We start from the raw sequence: 20686 nt of genomic DNA, 5'->3' as shown, positions 1-20686 counted from the left end.
GTGAAGGCTATCATGACTCCAATTTTCTTTATCAATGTAAGAAGGTAGGAAAAATCTGATATCTTTTGTCCTGTTTGAACTGTGATTCTATACAGAAGTCCAAGAAACTTCTATATTTTGCTTTTTGCCTGAGCTCTGTGAATTCTTTGTGCATTAACCGTGTGTTTATGATGCTCTAACACCTAGAGCCTTATTGGCCCTGGAAAGAAGAGCAAGCTAATTCTTAGAGATAGTAAAAAAAAAAATCTTGTCTTTAGGTATGTTTTTTATTTATGAACCATTCAACCATACCCCAACCATCTCCTTTCTCGGGCCTTCCAAGGCTCTTTGGGCCACTCTTCTCCTCCCCTAGTCTCACTAAAGCCAGATACGTGACAGCCAGTGACAGCCCCTACAGCCCCAAGCCTGCTTTAAGTATTCAGATTATTCCATTGCTTACCTGCTTGCCTGCCCTGCCTCGCCCACATTTACCCCCTGCCTTCTGTCTCCTAATCTACCTTGGTGCTTTCCCATTTAGCCCCACAATCACATGGAACTCATCCTCAATGGCAGTTGAAGAATAAAAATCCTACATTGGAAAGCACTGTGGTTACAGAATTCCTATTTATAAGTCAGATGAACACAGAATATTCTTTCCAATGTTTCTGAAATCCACCACTAACTACAGTGACACAAATACCATCTACCAAGATCATGTTCTTCAAGCCATAAAAGCATCTCTGGACGTTTCTGTGTGTATGTAATGGCCTGGTCTAGACACTCACTTCCTTGATCTTAGACCTATTCAGTTTGTAAAAGGGAATTTGTCCATCCTATCACAGTTGACTGAGGTGGAAATTGGGGAAGTTAACACAAAGAATCCTCCAGGGTGAACAGCAGTGGATGGTCAGGCTATGTTGAAGAAATGGGCATTGACCTTTCCAGACAAAGACTCATGCTCAGTACATATTTTCATGATCACAATAGTCATTTTGCCTCATTTGATAATGTCTCTCATAATTTGTCTCCTAATGGTACACTGACTATGCTGTGAGAGGGACCTAGGTTCTTCTCTCAGTCTCTGTTTTTTATAACTTGCACAGCAGGTTTAATTTCACAGTTTTTAGTTTCATGACATTCAGATATCAACAGTTGATTCGTGGTGGGGGTGGGGAGGAGAGAGGCCCAAGTTTATTGCAAATATCAGTCACTGTAAAAGAAAAAAAATCCTGAAGGAAAACTTGCCACTTTGTAAAAGGTCACCAGCTAAATAATTGCCTTCTGAATTGGGGCGAGTCCTGTTGTCATTAAAGCCCAGCAGAGATCTAATACACTTTAATACGCCTGCTAACTGCCGAGACAACGATGACATCCCAGTCACAGACAATTAAAGTCAAGCAATTTGTGCCTGAATTAGAAGGCTTTTTCATTTCCCCCCATTTTGTTATGTGTAAGATGAAATCATGCCCATTTTTCCACCCTTATCCTTACCTTATGCAATGAGAGTCATTTTATCCCTGTGAATGAACGTAATCAATCTGGGGCCTGATTCTCAAGCTTCACTCATGGCTGACAAAGCTTTCACAGCATATTTGTCCCATTTCTGCCCCCACATCTTACTACTCACAGAAAAGATGCTGTACTCATCAAACTAAGATCTTTCTTTTTTCCTCTTCCTCCTCTTCTTTCTACTCCTCCTCCTCTTCTTCCTTCTCTCTTTCCTCCTTTTCATTTTCTTTATCCTCCTCCTCCTCCTCCTTCTCTTCCTCCTTTTAATTTTGCTGCTACTGAGGATTGAATCTAAGGCCTCATGCTTGCTAGGCAGATACTCTACTATTTGAACCACATACCAGTCCTTTCTGCTCTAATTATTTGTTGAATTATTGTTTTTTTAATAGGGTCTCATATGTATGCTCAGGTAGGCCTAGACCATGATCTGCCTATTTGTGCTTCCCTCATAACTAGAATGATAGGTGTATCCTACCATGCCTGGCTTTTGTTGGTTGTCATGGAGTCTGGAGAACTTTTGCCTGGGCTGGCCTCATATGGTGATCTTCTCAATATCCTTCTCCTAAGCAGCTATGATTACAAACATGAGCCACCGCATCTAACCCACACTGGGGTCTTTCTCAAAGCTGTCCTTTTGCCATGGACGGAATCATGGTAACGTACAAACTAAAAAAAGGCCTTCAACATAGTCTCCTCTGGCCCATTGTGTGAAGTGGACCCTGTATGTCATTAATCTTCATGGTTACCATAGGCAATCAGGATTATAAACTATTTCACAGACAAAATAAAGTAACTTGCCAGATGCCAGTGGCTTATGCCTGTAATTCTAGCTACTCCGAAGGCTGAGATCTGAGGATCATGGTTTGAAGCCATACAAGGCAGGAAAGTCCATGAGACTCTTACCTCCCTTAATCACCAGAAAACTGGATATAGCACTGTGGTTCAAAGTAGTAGAGCACTAGCCTTGAGCTAAAGAGCTCAGGGACAGCATCCAGGCCCTGAGTTCAAACCCCACGACCATCAAAATAAGAAAGAAAAAAAAGAGGGAAGGAATGAAAGAAGGAAGGAAGGAAGGAAGGAAGGAAGGAAGGAAAGAAACTTGCTCAGCATCACACAATTGCTATATAACAAACCATGCATAACCCAGACATGAACAACTTCCAAGCTGTCATATATTTCATTCTATGGGAGATTGATACATGAGGAGATGCAGATTTGAGACTACTTAGAACAGAGATTCTCAAACTTTAAAGGTCATTATCACTTGATCCAGTGAAATACAAAGATCCAAGAGAAATTGAAAACACATTCACATAAAAACATGCACATATAAGTTCTTAGCAGCATTATTTATACTAGTCCAAAACACATAAAGAAAACAAAATGTCCACAAACTCATGAAGAAATAAACAAAATAGGTTATATCTATATAGCAGTAAAAAAAGAAATGAACTAGTGGTATTTGTCTATAGTAAACCTACATTATTTGCAGATTTTATTACACACAGTCATAAAAATAATAAATTTAAAAAATCAAATGAAAATTCAAAAACAGTAGCTTAGTTGATATGAAGCTCTAGGTCAGTCTTACTTTCAGAGTGTTTCCAACATTGAATGCTCTTCTGGGTGTTTTTCTGCCCTAAATTTTGTGAAAAGATGTTGCCCCCAAAGCAAACGGTGCCCCAATTCAATGGCAAATGCTAATCTGCATAGTTTAACTAGTAGAGTAAAAACTGTTAAGTCTGTTGATAGATGACATATCTCCATCAGAAGTTGTGTTGCACCATGGGAAAAATGAAGCAAGCATCATAGAATGTGAGATACAAAGTGTAGAATAAGATGATGTGTTTAGTAAGCAGTACTGATATGAACAACAGTGATCTTTGAGACAGTAGTATAGCTGGATCCATGTAGTTTCACACTATGGATGCCCCCAGCTACAGCACGTATTAAACATATAAATTTGAGTACGTGTAGAGCACTGTGTCCTATGTATCCCGAGCAGTTTTCCTCAGAGGCAGTCTCCTTGCAAATCAGAAACCCATTCATACCAGGGGATCTACTGTATGCTAGCCATTTTGTGTCGTTTTTGCTGTGACAACATTCCTGAACAAAACACCTTAAGGAAGAAAGACTTCTTTTAGTTTAGGATTTCAGAGGTTTTAGTCTATCACGACAGGGAGGGAAAGGTAGAGCAGAGTGGCTCACACCATGGTGACCAGGATCTGAGAAAAAAGCCAGAGAGAGAGGGAGAGAGAGAGAGAGAGAGAGAGAGAGAGAGAGAGAGAGAGAGAGTTCTTGCATTAGCCATCTCTCTCTTTTTCATTTTTATTTCCTCTGGGACCCCAACCCATGGGGTGCTGTTGCCCACATTCAGGGAAAAATTTCACCCCCTACTTAGTTAATCTTCCTGGAAAGCCCTCATAGACACACCCAGAGTTATGCTCCATTAATCTTGAGGGCCATTCAATCAAATCAACTGGCAATCAGCATTGTCACACAGTACAATTTGGAGAAACCATACACACACAAAAACAACTTGCACTAAATGAAAAAAATAAAGCTCAAAAATCCACATATGGTATGACTCCATTTGTATAAAATACGGAGAAAAGACAAATCTATAGAGACAACAAATTAGTAGTTGCCTAGAGAAGCCAAGGAGAAAGTCTGATAAGTAGGCACAAGAGATTGTACTGGGATCAAGTAACAAGAAACCTAGAAGCTGCTTTTGCTAAAAGCATTCACTCCACACTTGGGCCTGCAGAGGCTCCATGGGGAATTAAAAGCAGCGGAGGAAAGACTTCATTTTTATCTCTATTTGCATCTGGTTTCTTTCCTGATTTCACCTTGAGTTGCAGGAACAGCTGGAAAATATCTGATGGGTAAATACCTTGTGATAAGAAAAGAATCTCCCAGTGATCTGGCAGCACATATCTATAATCCTAGCTACTCAGGAGGCAGAGATATGAGAATCCCAGGTTTGAAGCCAAACCTGGTAAACAAATCTGAGAGACTCATACCTCCAACTAATTAGCTAAAGCCGGAAGTTGAGGTATGGCTTAAGTAACAGAATGCCAGCCTTTTGTGAAAGAATGCTAAGCAAGAATGTGAGGCACTGAGTTCAAGACCCACTCTGGGAATGTGCATGCGTGTGCGCTTGCACACGCGTGCACACACACACGCACACACACACACAACACACACATAATGGAACCTACATCCCCAGACAGCAATGACTTTCTTATTATCAGAACAAACCTAAAGTAATGATCAACCAGACCACAGTTTAACCAAGACTCTTGCTTTTTGACCTCTGCATAAACCCTGCCCCTCAGGAAGATCCTGTCAGTATCTCTGAAGGCAGCCTTAAAGACTTAGTTCCCCTTATCTTCTCAGTATAGTTGCACTATAATTTCAGTCCTTTCCTATTTTTTTCACCATTACTTTCTCAGTTTGGTTTAAAACAAGTAGACCGGGCTGGGGAGATAGCCTAGTGGCAAGAGTGCCTGCCTCGGATACACGAGGCCCTAGGTTCGATTCCCCAGCACCACATATACAGAAAAACGGCCAGAAGCGGCGCTGTGGCTCAAGTGGCGGAGTGCTAGCCTTGAGCGGGAAGAAGCCAGGGACAGTGCTCAGGCCCTGAGTCCAAGGCCCAGGACTGGCCAAAAAAACACACAAAAAAAAACAAGTAGACTGATTTGATTTATTGGTACTCCAAAATTAGCCCTTTGGACTAGGACTAGAGTCCAAAGAAACAGAGACATTTTAAAACTGATGTATGGGGATGGTTTTACTAGTTGGTAATGTAACTGCAAATGATTACATTGTGTACTTGAAATGGATTGATTATGGATGCAAACTGTGCTTCAATGTAACTATAGAAAAACATTCCAAGTACAACTGGAATGTCGGCTCTTACTACAAGTTGGATTCTATCAGGAGATTTAGGGTGAGGCCTAATATTTGCTCATCTAACAAACGCCCAAGGGATGCAGATGCAGAGACTTACATTTAGAGTAGCAAGGGGACTCATATCTGAAGTTTCTGCTTCTGCATAACCAACCCTAGATAGAATACACCCTTGCTTATAAGGGTTATATAAGTAGGAGCATCCTCCATACTCTCTCTCTCTCTCTCTCTCTCTCTCTCTCTCTCTCTCTCTCTTTTCTTCTCAGTCCTGGGCCTTGGACTCAGGGCCTGAGCACTGTCCCTGGCTTCTTTTTACTCAAGGCTAGCACTCTACCACTTGAGCCACAGCACCACTTCTGGCCATTTTCTATATATGTGGTGCTGGGGAATCGAACCCAGGGCTTCATGTATATGAGGCAAGCACTCTTGCCACTCGGCCATATTCCCAGCCCCTCCATGCTCTCTTTTTGACTAAACTAGACTGTCAGTGCAGAGGTAAAGGGAATTTCCTTTCTACCCTCTTAAGGGTCTGTAATTGAATTCACTGAAATCAACAGGCAATAAACAGATTAACAGGAGAAAAGAGGAATAGGAGAAAAGGCACACATATTCATTACATGCCTGAAAACATTGCAGATTTTTGGGCAACCACAGCCCAATGATGTTTAGAACATTGATTCCTCTTCCTATGGATGAGGTTCAGTAGGAGTTACAGGTAATTTCTAAGAAGAAGGGTAGATGAATGGCTGGGTCAAAGTTCATCTAGGTGTGGTGTTTAACTCTAGACCTTCCTGCAAGCTAACCATCTCAAGATCCAGCCTTTATAGGGAACCTCAGAGAAAGTTTCTCTCCTTATTCTTTAGGGGAGAAAAAGAGGTGATATGTGGGAATGGGTAGAAAGAGAAGCCTTGGTTCTGAAATTCTGCTTTTTTAGTTCAAGTAATAAGCATATTGGTGTCATACTTTAGATTATTGTTTTCTAAACCTCAATGTTATGATAATATCAAATCCTAAATTAAAAAAAAAATTCTCAGCTGGCTGGTGGCTTTCACCTATAACCCTAGCTACTTAGGAGGCTGAGATCTGAGGATCACAACCTTCAGATTGTGATCTATAATCAAAGCCAGCCTGGGCAGAAAAGTCTGTGAGACTCTTATCTCCAGTTAAGTCACAGAAAAATCTAGAAGTCTCACTGTGGCTCAAGTGGTAGAATGCTAGCCTGAGCAAAAGGAGCTAGCTCAGGAACAGCGCCCAGGTCCAGAGTTCAAGCCTCAGGATCAGGAAAAAAAAAATTCTCCATCCTTTTCTTTGTTCCAATTAGTCAGGATAAATTTTAGATTTCCAAGTTGCTGTTTCATATGAAGATTCCCTATCCTTGGTATTCTGTAGTAAATCATGGCTAGGCAACCTACCCTTTTAACAAAAAGTCCAGGTAATTTAAGAATTTTCCTTTTGTGAAGTGTTCACCAAATAAGGGCTGAGAGTGTACTATAGCAGAAGAGCACATGCCTCGCTGAGCCCTGGTGGGTCACACTTGTGATCTAAGCTACTTAGGGGGGCTGAGATCTGAGGATTACAGTTCAAAACCAGCCTGAGCAAACAAATTCATGAGACTCTTATCACCAATTAACCAGTAAAATGGTGGATTCAAAGGCAGAGCTCAAATTAAAGGAAATCAGCCTTGAAAAAAAAATCGCCAAGCAAGAGCATAAGGCCCTGACTTCGAGTCCTAGTACTTAGGTGGGTAGGAAGCCAACTTATACCTGTTTCTAATAATCAGAACTTTTCAGGTCTTCCAGATGATAATATACAGAAAAAAATTAATAATGCACCTCAACAATTCTTTGTCTTAACAACCAAATTAGACTCCCATTATCATAATATAATCTGTCAGGCTTTTCTCTGCAACATTCCTATTGCCAGTTGTCTTATTATTATTATTATTATATTATTATTATTATTATTCTAAAGTAATGTTTTATCTAATCACCTCCTGAAATTCCTTTAAAAAATCTGTATTCTTTGATTTCTCTCCTATGATTGAGGGGTGCCCAATTGTTTGGGGTCCCCAATAGTTTTGACCCACTCAGCACCTTCATCTCTTTACCCCTCCTCTCTCAGCCCCCAGGGGGCCTTGATCACTTCTGGAAGCATCAATAGTATCAAGGCTCCAACAACATGCATATGTAAACCCAATTCATTGGTCCCTTATCTGTGACTTCTAATTGAGTATTAGCCCTCTCTTTTCCTGTATTTCAGAGGAATATCTAGAAGCTCCCAACCCCCTCCAAGAAAAGAGAGAAGTGATAGAAACTCAACTCATAAACCCCCTTTTCTCACCACTGCTAACAATTTCCCTAGTAGATCTCCATTTCCCACATCCTTGGGTTCTGGGAGAGGACAAATCTTTGGGAAGGCCATCTGATCATGAAGGGAAGGAGGGTTAAGAGTTAGCTAGTGTTGTACTCTTAGGACACAGATGCTTCATGAAAAAGCAGCTGCCGGGCACGCATGTGCAGCCCACACAAACAACACCAGTCCCATGTTTACCCATATGTAAATATGTATAGTTGAAGCACCCTCTAGTGGAACACTTGGGGAAGGTCTTATTTACTGGGGAAACTAACCCTCACCAGGAAAAGATAAAGAGTATTTTGAAATCTTACATGAGCAAAGCATCCTTAGAGCACTATCTGTAGTGCTTGTAGAGTCCTGGCAAGATGCTCAGAGTGTCATGCCACTCCAGGGTCCACAGATCCACTTTGGGAGGAGGAGTGTGAGTGCAACTGGCTTTCTTGAATGCCACCACTGGGGGTCTTGCTTCCTAAGCTGAGGACAGGCAGAATTTGGAGGCTCCCTCCTTCTTCAAGGGATGATTTGACAGGTCTCCCTGGGGTGGCTTCCATTTAAGAGGCTATCCACTTCCATTTTGAGCCAGAGGATCAGAGATGAATTATTGACTGTTGGTATTACTGAATTACTTCCAGGAAGAAGGTAAATAGCAGCCCTTCTCTACTTTTTCTCTCTCTACTTTGTAAAACTTAATAAATTCCCAAACTGAAACTAAAATAAAGCAGGGGAGATTATTTTGGAGTGAGGAATGCCTTGACAAACAAAGCCTCAAATCTATAAACTATAAAAGAAACTATTAATGTTTTACTACATAAAAATGGAAACCTTCTGGATGGGCCCAAAATCATATGAATAAAACTGAAAGATAAATAACACACAAAGGATAAAACTGAAACAGATAGTACAAAAGGATAATTCCCTTAATATATACAGTCTTCCTACAATCAATAAACAAGGAACATGAACAAATAGGTCAAAGAAGAGCAAAGAGAAGAATGCTCCTACACAGGCAAGATTGTTCAATCAATCTTCTTTATAATAGTGTCTTCCGTTGTTGAGTAAGTAGGCTCAGGGAAACAGGCACAGGAGAAATCAGGATAAAAATTGGTACACTGTCTATGAAGAAGAATTTTTCAATAGCTGTCAAAATAAACAGCATCTTACACACTGATCCAGTGAGCCCACTTGCAGGAATGTATCTTCTAGCTACACTTGCAGGTATAGGACAGGATGATGCATGCATAATGGGATGCACAGTTCATTGGTTTAAATAGAAAAATCCTACTCTTAATTAATGCCCTTCAGTAAGGATTGGTGAAATGAATGCTGGTATGTCCATACAATAGAATGTTGAGCAACCTGAATGGATTAAGATATTGAAAAAAAGCATTCAGAAGTATGTTTGTGAAGATTTTTCCAGAAGAGGATGATGTGGGAGTCTAAGTAGACTAGGTGGGGAAGACCTGACCTCAATGTGACCTTCATATGCACAGGTACCATCCAATTAGCCAAGGCCCATGTGTCATCTTCCAAGTTGGGATGTACTCTTCCTCTCCTTTTCTTTACTAGCAAATGCTGCTTCTAGATTTCAGGCTCTAGGGCATACACCAGTGGTCCTCCAAACTCTCAAGTCTTTGACCTGGGACTAAGAGTTACATCATCAGCTTCATTGGTGTTGAGACTTTGGACTTGGATTGAGTCAGGCTAGCAGCTCCCAGGGTCCACAGCTTGCAGATGGCCTGTTGTGGGACTTCTTAGTCTCCATCATCTTGTGTATCAATTTCCTTAATAAATTTTGTGTTCACTACATATCTATCCATCTATCCATCCATCCATCCATCCATCCATCATCTATCTATTTATCTATCATCTATCTATCTATCTATCTATCTATCTATCTATCTATCTATCTATCTATCATCTGACTCTCATCTGTCTGCCTGTCTATCTATGTATCTCCTATTGTTTCTGTGTCTCTGGGGAACACTGATTAATTAGACTCTTAGTTTCCAAGAATATGTCAGTGCTCCGGGTAGATATGTTGACAGATCTACCCATATGGAGTAAAAATGTGAGGTGAGGTAGACATTTCACTCTATTGCCTCTTCAAAATGAGGATCTGTGTGAGAAATTTCTCTTAAGTCTTATTGTCACCTGGCTAGTAGAGGAGAAATGGACTTACTTTTGCTCACTGAGTTTCTGTTGCAATGATGACTGTGATTCTGTTTACTGTGTAGAGCTGGAAATATATATGTATGTGCGTATACATATATATTTACAGAGAAAGATCATTTGGCCAATTTTTCATGTTTTCTGTTTTGTTAAATAACCAATTTTGTGATAGGTTGTGATAGGTTTTCCTGTATTCAAAGTGAGATTCTTAAAGGGGGAAGAATGAAAACATGATGACTTTCCATGAGTAAGGTTTTTGTCCTCTCCTTTTTTACTAAACTGCACACCTGTATAAGTCTCCAATAATGATATGCAACTTTTATCATAGTCAGGCTTATGGAGGTATAACTTACATGTAACTTTTAATGTGTGTCAGTTTTATATATAAAACATTTTTGATTGGGCATAGTGTTGTATGTTGTAATCCCAGCTACTCAAGGAAGGCAGAGATATAAGGTTTAAGGCCAGCCTATGCAAAAACTTTGAGAGATCCTATTTCAAAAATAAGCAGAGTGTGGCAGTTATCTTCCTATAATCCTAACTATTCAGGAGACATGGGTAGAAAGGTGAGTAGTCAGGGCAGTTTCTCATTCTTCCTCATTTTCATGACCTTGACATTTTTTTTTCTCAAATTTTTATTATCAAACTGACGTACAGAGAGGTTACAGTTTCATATGTTAGGCATTGGATACATTTCTTGTACTGTTGACCTTGACATTTATAAGAGCAATAGTAATGTATACTATAGTATCTACCTTACTTTGCTTATGTTTCCTTTTAATGACCCTAGGGTTAGGATTTGGGAGATAAATGTCACAGAGGTGAAGCACCCTTCTCATACCATCAAAAAAGAGAGACACTGTCCACATGAATTACCATTAGTTCTGGTGACCTTGCTCACTTCCCAGTTTCCTCCTCTGTAAAGGTGACTGTTCACTTTCCCTACTCTCCTTGTTGGAAATCAGTTGCTAAATCTAGATCAAACTCAAGGGGAGGGGAATTTTACTATACTTCCCAGATGGGGGAGTACCTAATATATTATTTGTCCTGTTCCCTCCTTCAGGCTGGTCTCCTCTCTGCACTGGTACTTGCCTGGCCAGTGAGTACCAGGGAAGGTCTGAAGAAACAGTCAGCATAGCTCCTCACAATTCTATTCCACCATCTTAGTCCATCCTTGACCTTTCTGGCTGTTTAACATTTCAACTGAATCCTTCAGGGTGTGTGTGTGTGTGTGTGTGTGTGTGTGTGTCCCTGATGTCTGCTCAGCAGAACAAGCAGCATTTCTTCATGGATGTCAGGTTGTCTATAACCTTAGATCTCTTATGGCTTCAAGAACAACAACATCTAACAACATCTATAAGAAGTTTTGCCTGCGCCAGGTGCCAGTGTCTCACACCTGTAATCCTACCTACTGAAGGCTGAAATCGGAGTATTGTGGTTCAAAGCAGCCCAGATAAGAAAGTTATTGAGACTCTCATCTTCAATTGACCACTAAAAAGCCAGAACTGAATCTCAAGTAACACAAGTGATGAGAGCTAGTCTTGAGCAAAAAAAGCCATAGTGCTTAGGCCCTGAGTTCAACCCACAGTACTGGCACACAAAATAAACAAACTAACATATAAATAAAAATTTAAAAACTGTGTACTACTGTGAAAACCTCAGAGAAGGTCCTTGATCATGTGACTCTCAATGAGGCCCACCAGTGGCTGACTCCCCATCACACCAATGCCCATAACTATTATGGGAAAGCTGAAGATGCCATTACAACAAAGAGTGATTAGGCCCAACTTCAAGCTAAGGCCACCAGAGCCTCCCCTTCTCAAGTTTTCCTTACTCAATACTTTCCTGAGGCATCTTACCAGGTAGCCTCACATACTAGGTCTGCCATGGTACCCAACTGGAGTTATCGTTCCCCATCATAGCACCTGGGGATCCTCCAAAGCTCCTAAAGCAATGAGCAATGTGAACACAGGCCTGTTATAGTGGTGTCTTCAGTGAAAGACCAGCTAACCCCACGTACATACATCTCTGCGCATTTTATTATGTCACATGCTCACTCATTCCATTATTCATTCACTCCAGAGTAGCAAACATGGCAGGGACTATGTGGCAGAAATTAAGTTGGGCATTGGATATGCATCTACTCCATTTCCACCAGAACAATTTAACATCTGTTTGTAGGAAGAGGCTAAGCAGCAATGATCTTTGAGTGTCTTTCAAGTATACATGATTATCTTGATAATCAATCACCTTTGTAGATCTGTATAGCCATTACAACATTTGACATGGGTCTCATAGCAGCTCTGTGAGGTGGGTATATAGGTACTTGCCTGATGGTTGCACTGCTAGTATCAGGGCCAGGTCTTAAGGTCTCTGGACTCCAGAAACAGTGCTCCAGCTGCCTCAATACTATGCCTGCCATACTCCCATCAATTGGTTATATGATAAAAAGCAGTTCATGTTCAAAATCAAATATATACTATTTCAACCAAGAAATAGTGTAAGGGAAAAGGCAGCCCAAGTATTAAAGGCTGAGATGATAGGCTTTAAATAACTTATAGTCAGGCCTAAAATTCTGATTTCTCCATCCTCAGTACCTCTTGCCTGCTCTTTCCTAATTCTGATACTCTAATTAGGTTGAATACTGATTATGGACTTAGTGACCCAAGTTGTCTGATGTATGGATAGGAGCTGGAAGCTAAGTAAGCCTCCTTAAGACAGCTAAACCCCATCAGGTAACCGCATACCACTAAGGAAGAATATCCACTGCCAAGATTCCTTGCCACGGAGAAAAGCATCCCATACACTTCCAAAAGAGTGTTCTGAACCTTCTCAGGATTAGGTAATTAAGGAACCACAGTGTAAGCTGGGCACTAATGGCTCATAGCTGTAATCCTAGCTACTCAGGAAATGGAGACCTAGAGGGTCATGATTCAAAAACAGCCCAACCAGAAAACTCTTCAAGACTCCACTTATAATTAACCAGCAAAATGCCAGAATGTGGCTTAGTGGTAGAGTTCTTGCCTACATGAAGCTCTGGGCTCAATTACTCAGTACCACATACACAGAAAAAGCCAGAAGTGGCTAGCCTTGAGCAAAAGTAGCTCAGGGACAGTGCACAGGCCCAGAGTTTAATCCCCAGGACTGGCAAAACAAAAGAAAAAGAAATGCCAGCCTGGAAGTACTGCTCAAGTGACAGGAGTACCAGCCATGAGAGATAAAAGCCAAACAAGAATGCAAGACTCTAAGATGAAGACATAGTACTGGAATTAAAAAGAAGAGAAAAGAAAAGAAATAAAACAACAAAGAACAGTGTACAACAGGTGCATTCCAGGCTTCCACCTGATCAAAATAGTCATTTTCCCATGTGCTACTCTGTACAGCCAGCCCTGTGAGCTCATACGCAACCTGAAGGAAAACGCTTGAGACAGGTGTTTTTCATGTCATGGTTAAACTTCAGAGCACGAAGCCAATTGTGTTATCTCCTAGAAAATGTATCCAAATACTAGACAATCAAAGCACTTTTTTACTTTGGCCCACTGGTCACTGGAGGGAGAAAAAAGAGCTACTGCTTGTTCATTTCTCCTAGTGAGACACTTTCTGGAGTTTCGTATTAAAAGAAGAGACAAGACCACTGACCTAGGAGAAGATAAATGAAGACAAGATTGATTTCTTGACTTTCACATGAAAGAGTAACCATAAAACTCTGAGCTGTTCTCTGTGTTTCAAAATGAACCGCCCCCCTCAAAAAATACTCCAAGTTCTCAATGGTCAAGCTTCTTCTCTGGGGATGGGTGGTACATATCTGAGAAGCTTTTTAGTAAAATGGATTTGCCAGCTTTCCAAGTTTGTCCCCAAAGAAACATTCACTGAGTCAAAACATTTACATTGTAAAGTCAAGAGAATGTGTCAGCTATCCCAAGGTAATGTCACAACATCTTGACAAAACATATGCCACAATAAAATTATATCAGTGCAAAATAAGTAAAAAAAAAAAAAAGCAATGGTTATATTTGTCTATGTGTGTAATACACCTCCGCCTAAATTTCAGTTTCCTCTACTGGGATGAAAATTTTGCAAATAAAAGAAGAGCAATAAATTGCCTCCAATAAGGTAAAGTTACTGCAAAGTTCTTTCAACTAAAGCAGATCTTTGTAACCCAACACATTGATTTTATCAATGCAATCAAATTATTATTTAAATTGTATGTCCCCAGAAAGTAAAGTGTATTTATGAGGAATGTGTTTTGAATCCTCTTTGAATCCTAAGCTCATAATCATGAATACACTCATACATTGAACGTTATTATTGTACTCAATGTACAAATGTGAAAATGGAATAGGTACAGGAACCAGGTCTAGATAGATTTGGGGAGAATGATGGAAAGGGTGACATTGATCACATGCATGGTACTCATAACTTGCCATGTTGAGTTGAAAGCCTACTACTTAAAGACAATAATGCAAGAATAATCATCACAGAAATATTTGGAAGAGTTGGGTGGTATTTGTCCTTAGGATGCCCACAAAAATGAAAGCCCCAAATAGAAACAACTGAAATAGAGCTTCTCAAGTTGGATGCACAGAGAGTAGAAAACCCAGAGATCACCTCTCCACCCTCCATTTCACTGACAATCTCTTCCCCACCTGCTCCTACCACTCCTCCATAACTACAGTCCTCAGGCACTTCCAGGAAATTCTGGGGTAACATGGTTCTCTGCTTGCAATCTGGAACAGATGCTTAAATGCAGCTAACATGAACTGGTATCCATAAAAGACATATTAAACTTATCTGCCAGCCAAGATAAATTACCTCCCTTACTGCCTAGGAAGAAGTTAAGTGGGCTGCAGTTGTATGCTCAGATTCATGTTTGATGTACTGTTGCCTTTAAAGACTGCAGTAAAAATGTCACAGTCATCACACCCCTCCTGGTCACTCCTAGTTTAAGCACCTGCTTCACTCTCTCTCCACTCCTAAACATCATTCCTGCTATAATTCCTGGCGATTTCAGTGTCCACCTACGTGATTCTTCCAAACCTCTAACTTCTCAACATGGACATCTGCCGCCACTATCATCTTCCCCACCCTGTGCATGGATGCACATCAAATTTTCAATCATCCCACTCGGATTGTCACTTCTAGTATTGTTTTTACTAGTATGTCATAATTGTGCAAAGGGGTTTCATTATGCTATGTCCACACATCACATGATGTGCTCTGATGGCCAGCTTACTCCTATTATTCTTCCCTCTCTCTCCCTTTTAGCATTTTAGTGGGTTCATTAATATCTTTTCTTAAATACATATATGTATTTTAATGATATTTACCCCAATCATCTCATTTTACTACCTTCCTCACTGCCTCCCTCCAAAACAATCCCTCTTTAATATTCATGTTTTATTGATTTTTAGTCTAGCTTCTCTTTCCCTCTGTACACCAATTTCAGTGGGTCCTCATCAAACCACTGTGTTCACTACCATTTACTGCCTCTTTACCTCCTTATACCCACAGTTTCCTCAGATTACATTACTTGGTTCATCTTTATATACTATCTTGTCCTCAGAAAAACAGACAAAAAGCTAACACTAGATGTTAAATGAAATGGAAATAAGTAGTTTATCATTGTTGTTGTTATTTTCAATGTGCTATGTGAAATTATGCCTTTTTCTTTTGTTTTTCTTCCCTGTGATTTTACCCATGATGTCACTGTAACTGATTTTGGTACCCTGGATATTGTATATACATGTATTGGAACTAGGGAAGGAAAGGGAATATCAAATGGAGAGACAAAGGATAAAAGATCAACCAATGCAACAGCAATACTTACAAAACTATATGGTGTAAATCAACTTTACAACTCATGGAGGGTGGGGAATGGGGAGGGGGAGGTGGGAAATGAGAAATGAGGGAGGAGGTAACAAATTTGGTAAGAAATGAAATTGTAGTAATTAGATATTTCCAATAAGGCTAGGATTTTCTAGGCTGACATAGAAGACTTGGCCTGTAACCATCCCTCGTAAGTGTAGTCTCTACTCTTACACACTTGTTACCACTGTTTTCCATGCCTCTAATTTGTCCTACCTCATCTTCCAAAAATTACTCTGGTCCCTTGATCTTAAAGGGGAGCTGATGGGTGAAGATCATCCATCTTCTATAACTTCTTCAGGCTGACTCAGGGGTGCTGACCCTACCTAGCCAGAAACCTATAACCTTAACTTACTTTACCAAGGGGCTGCCAGGATCAGATGTCCATTAAGAGCTTTACTCCAAACTGGAAATTACATATAACAGTTAACTTTTAACAGTCGCACAGACCTTTTTAACACTTGGTTTTAAAAGCATTTTCCTCACTGGTGCGGGAAATTGATCTCTGATGACCTAAATTACCTTTGCAGGCTTTAGACAGATCTCAACAAGGACACGATCTCAGGTCCACAAGCTTCCTTTCCTGAACAGATGTGCCAGCTCAAAATTCACTGACAGTTAGGGCTTTTAGCAGATGCAGGGGACTGGGATTTTAAACTATCCCCCCCCCCCATTTGACAACCTTAGTTTTCTTTGACTACCCACTATCACAGATGACTGGCAAGTTCCTGCCCAATTACGTAGTAGACAGACATGGCCATTAGAAAAGCATGCTTACAGACTCTTCTCCAAAGACCTCCTATCTCTGATTAACTTTTGAAGGGCCAAACACAAGTGACTCTAGGATCTGACACCATCTTGCCATCCAAGCAGTGGCTTTCTCCTCTGGATGCTCCATCATGTTTGTCCCAGGAGTGACTTTTCCATTTTGAGGTAAATGCACCTTTTGCATTTACCTCCCTTGGTTGGTCACTGGACTTGAACTCGAGTGCTGTCCCTCAGCTCTCCAGCTCAAGGCTAGCACTCTGCCACTTTGAGCTTCAAAGCAACTCTGACTCCCAGCACTCTGCTGACTGATTAGAGATGAAGACTCTCACAGGGACCTTTCTCTGCCTGGGCTGGCTTTGAACCGCAGATTTCAGATCATGAGTCTGCACATGAGGCCACATTACTCCAATTAAAAGCAACAAGGTGGTCAACACAGAAGTTGGTTTTAAACGTGATCTTTTTAAAAAAAATTTTAAATTTTTTTGTTTTTGTTGCCAGTCCTGGGGCGTGGACTCAGGGCCTGAGCACTGTCCCTGGCTTCATTTTGCTCAAGGCTAGCACTCTTGAGCCACAGTGCCACTTCTGGCTTTTTTCTATATGTGTGGTGCTGAGGAATCGAACCCAGGGCTTCATGTATACGAGGCAAGTAATTTACCACTGGGCCATATTCCCAGCTTAAGCATGATCTTACCTGGAACTTATTAAGGGCCAAAGTTACATCTGACAAACTTGTAGGTATCATCTGTCCTTTTCTGTGGGACTGCTGGAAACTTAAAAAGCCTATAGGCAAACTGGAATAGCAATGATTTTTTACAGTCATTTTGGCAGCCCTAATTTTTCCTTTTTCCAATTTTAACAACTTTACCTCCAAATCTATTCTTTATTTTTAAAGCCTTTTTACTAATTTCTGCTTTAACTCTGAAACCTAGAGGCACTAGGCACAGCCCATTGCCTCGTGGTGGCTCATTTTAAAAGGGCCATTTATTTATTTATTTATTTGCAGTCTGGGTTACTGCCTATAACACCTTAATGCAAGAATTACAAGCACCAGAATTACAAACATAGGATCCAGACTTAGCATCTTTGCTTTAAAAAAAACAAAACATTCAAATTGCAAAATAGCATAGAAATCAAATTATATAATACAAACTTTTTAACCCTCTTTTTTAAGACTTTTCCAATTTTTAATACATCCCAAGGGGCAGTTTTGGAAATACCAAACAAATCATCACATTGCCCATTTTACCATCAGGTTTCCAATGTCCATCTGCAAGAAAAAGACAAAGACAGGCCTCCATTGCCCTGTCCTACAGAATGGACATATACCCATCTGACTCCTTAGGGCTTGATAAACTGCCTTTGTGCCAGCTTACTCTTTTTCCACCATGTGTGGACTTCCCCCCCCCCACACACACACCCAGGGCCTGTCTCATTATGCATGGACCAGCTAGCTAAGCTGCATCTTTGCCAGTTCACCCATCCACCCCAAAGATAGGGACACAAGCCCGTTTTAAGTTTTCCTGTCCTTTCCTCTTGATCTCTGACTGGGAAACCCAAAGAAGTTCTTTAACAGTGATAAGCATTAGTATCCAAATTTCTGACATTTAGTCCCAAATTTTTAAACAGTGGAGGGAAATAAATTTCAAATTCCCAATGCTTTTTGCTAAGCCAGATAACTTGATTACAGTGCAAACAGCCTAACACATTAAGATACCAATATTTTTCAACTGCAAATTAAAGAAATATTTTGTTTAAACGATAATTCTTGTTTAAAGCAATGCAATAATCCCTTAAAACATTTGGTAACACCCAAACTTGATGACCTTTTTGAAGTTTAAGCTGGAACTCACCCATTTTTACATCATACTGACAGTTTTAATCTTGAACATGTTCACACTCTGATTCGTGCAAAAGATCTTAAAGCGGGAAAAATAAATATGGGCCGTACGTTTTCCAGCGGCAAGAGGTATTTTTGCCAATCTTACTCTTGCAGATGACCAAGATTTAAGACAAAACTTTTTAAACAAATGACTTTAGCATTCTCTGGTCTCATTTACCAGGGCTTGCTTGTGTTAGCAAGGCATTTTAGCACACCAAATACTTTTTGGTTGAAGAAAGCTGGGTGGGAGTCCCTGTAGCTAAACTGAGCCCACCCAGTACTTGACTCTAGTCTTTCATCCAACTTTGACTAGAGCATTTTAACTTCTCACTTTACCTTTTGAATACCTTCAGTTGGGGAAAAAAGGTGGTTATCTGAAGCTGATCTCTTAGCCTACCAGGTGGCCTGTCTTTTGCCAATTTAAGCCAGGAGCACTTTACAATTTCAATTTACTCTGAGACTGAGATTAGCCAAGAGTTTGAACCAGGCCTCAGCTGCCTGTACTTTTCCAAGTGCCTTCTTACAGAAGGGGATTCCTGCTCACTGACATGAATAAAAACATCTTTATCCACTTCAGTTGGACTAATGAGGCTTCTATAGCTACTGTTCTTATATTAAAATAATGTATTTTCATTTAGCTTGTCAAATTTTGGAGGTTAGAAGCCAACTTCCTAAAAATATGTCACTTTTGGGGCTGGGAATGTGGCCTAGTGGTAGAGTGCTTGCCTAGCATGCATGAAGCCCTGGGTTCGATTCCTTAGCACCACATATATAGAAAAAGCCGTGAGTGGCGCTGTGGCTCAAGTGGTAGAGCAATAGCCTTGAGCAAAGAAGCTAGGGACAGTGCTCAGGCCCTGAGTCCAAGCCCCAGGACTGGCAAAAAAAAAAGTCACTTTTGCACAAGTGTACCTTGAGTTGAATTGACAAAAAATCAGGTTCCAGAGAAGCTGTGTTGGCTGGGAGTGTAAATTAGTGGTAGAATGAGTGCCTGTTAAACCCAAAGCCCTGGATTCTTCAACACTGAAGAGGAGAGGGAGAAGGGCAGGGGAAGAGGGAGGAAGAAAAGGAAAGTGGTGATGGCTTAGAGGGAGGAGGAGAAGTAGGATCAGAGACAGGCATAAATTCAGGGCTAGGAATGTAGTTTAGTGATAGAGAGCTTGCCTAGTATTCCTGAAGCCCAGGGTTCCATTCCTCAGTTAGGGCTAGGGCTAGAGCAGGCTAGGGCAGGTTAGAGCTAGGGCTAGGCTAGGGGAAGGAGGACACAAGAGGACACAGAAGGACAGTGAATCAACATATCAAAGCCAGCCTGTGCATGAGAGAGTCTCTGAGACGCTTATGTGGTAGAGCAGAAAAGTATAGGTCAAGTGTCTATGCTCTGAGTTCAATCCTTAGGAGTCGCACAGACACACAAAAATTATATTCTAAGAATATAATTTTTTTACCTTACTCCATGTCATGCAAAAGAAATAATTCTCAAATCTAGGCTAAATTCTGGCTCAAAAGTGTTTTCAAGAGGGCTGGGGATATAGCCTAGTGGCAAGAGTGCCTGCCTCGGATACACGAGGCCCTAGGTTCGATTCCCCAGCACCAAATATACAGAAAACGGCCAGAAGCGGCGCTGTGGCTCAAGTGGCAGAGTGCTAGCCTTGAGCTGGAAGAAGCCAGGGACAGTGCTCAGGCCCTGAGTCCAAGGCCCAGGACTGGCCAAAAAAAAAAAAAAAGTGTTTTCAAGAACAATTATAATGTGCTCGCTTAGGCAGCACATATACTAAAATTGGAACGATACAGAGAAGATTAGCATGGCCCCTGGGCAAGGATGACACGCAAATTCGTGAAGTGTTCCATATTTTTATGGAAACGATTGTTATATCACAGTTGTAACTACTTTCAACGTCCCATCTGTATCTGTAGTTTCTATTATTGATGATGTTCTTGTATCACCTTCCTGTGGTTGTACCTACACTCTCTGTAATCTTATCTGAGTATATTGGAAACCGTGTATACTGGTATTAGAAGTAGGAAATTGAAAGGGAATACCAAAATTGAGAGACACAGGGTAAAAAAAGACAAACAACTACAAAAGCAATACTTGCAAAACTGTTTGGTGTAAGTGAACCGAACACCTCAGTGGGGGAAAGGGAAAGTGGGAGGAGGGAGGGGGGGAAGGGACAAGGTAACAAACAGTACAAGAAATGTATCCAATGCCTAACGTATGAAACTGTAACCTCTCTGTACATCAGTTTGATA

At 40.7% G+C, this 20686-nt stretch overlaps 1 non-coding gene across 1 annotated transcript; it reads left to right on the top strand.

Annotated features, from left to right (window-relative positions):
* The first annotated feature begins 20183 nt into the window (after positions 1 to 20183).
* LOC125347510 lies at positions 20184 to 20290 on the top strand. Its single transcript, XR_007210260.1, has one exon. It is a non-coding gene; the product is annotated as a U6 spliceosomal RNA (small nuclear RNA).
* Positions 20291 to 20686: the final 396 nt, after the last annotated feature.

This window comes from Perognathus longimembris, chromosome 2, assembly GCF_023159225.1.
Source record: "Perognathus longimembris pacificus isolate PPM17 chromosome 2, ASM2315922v1, whole genome shotgun sequence".
NCBI lineage: Eukaryota > Metazoa > Chordata > Mammalia > Rodentia > Heteromyidae > Perognathus > Perognathus longimembris.
Note: the sequence above shows the minus strand (reverse complement) of the source record. Positions and strands in the feature narration are given on the sequence as shown.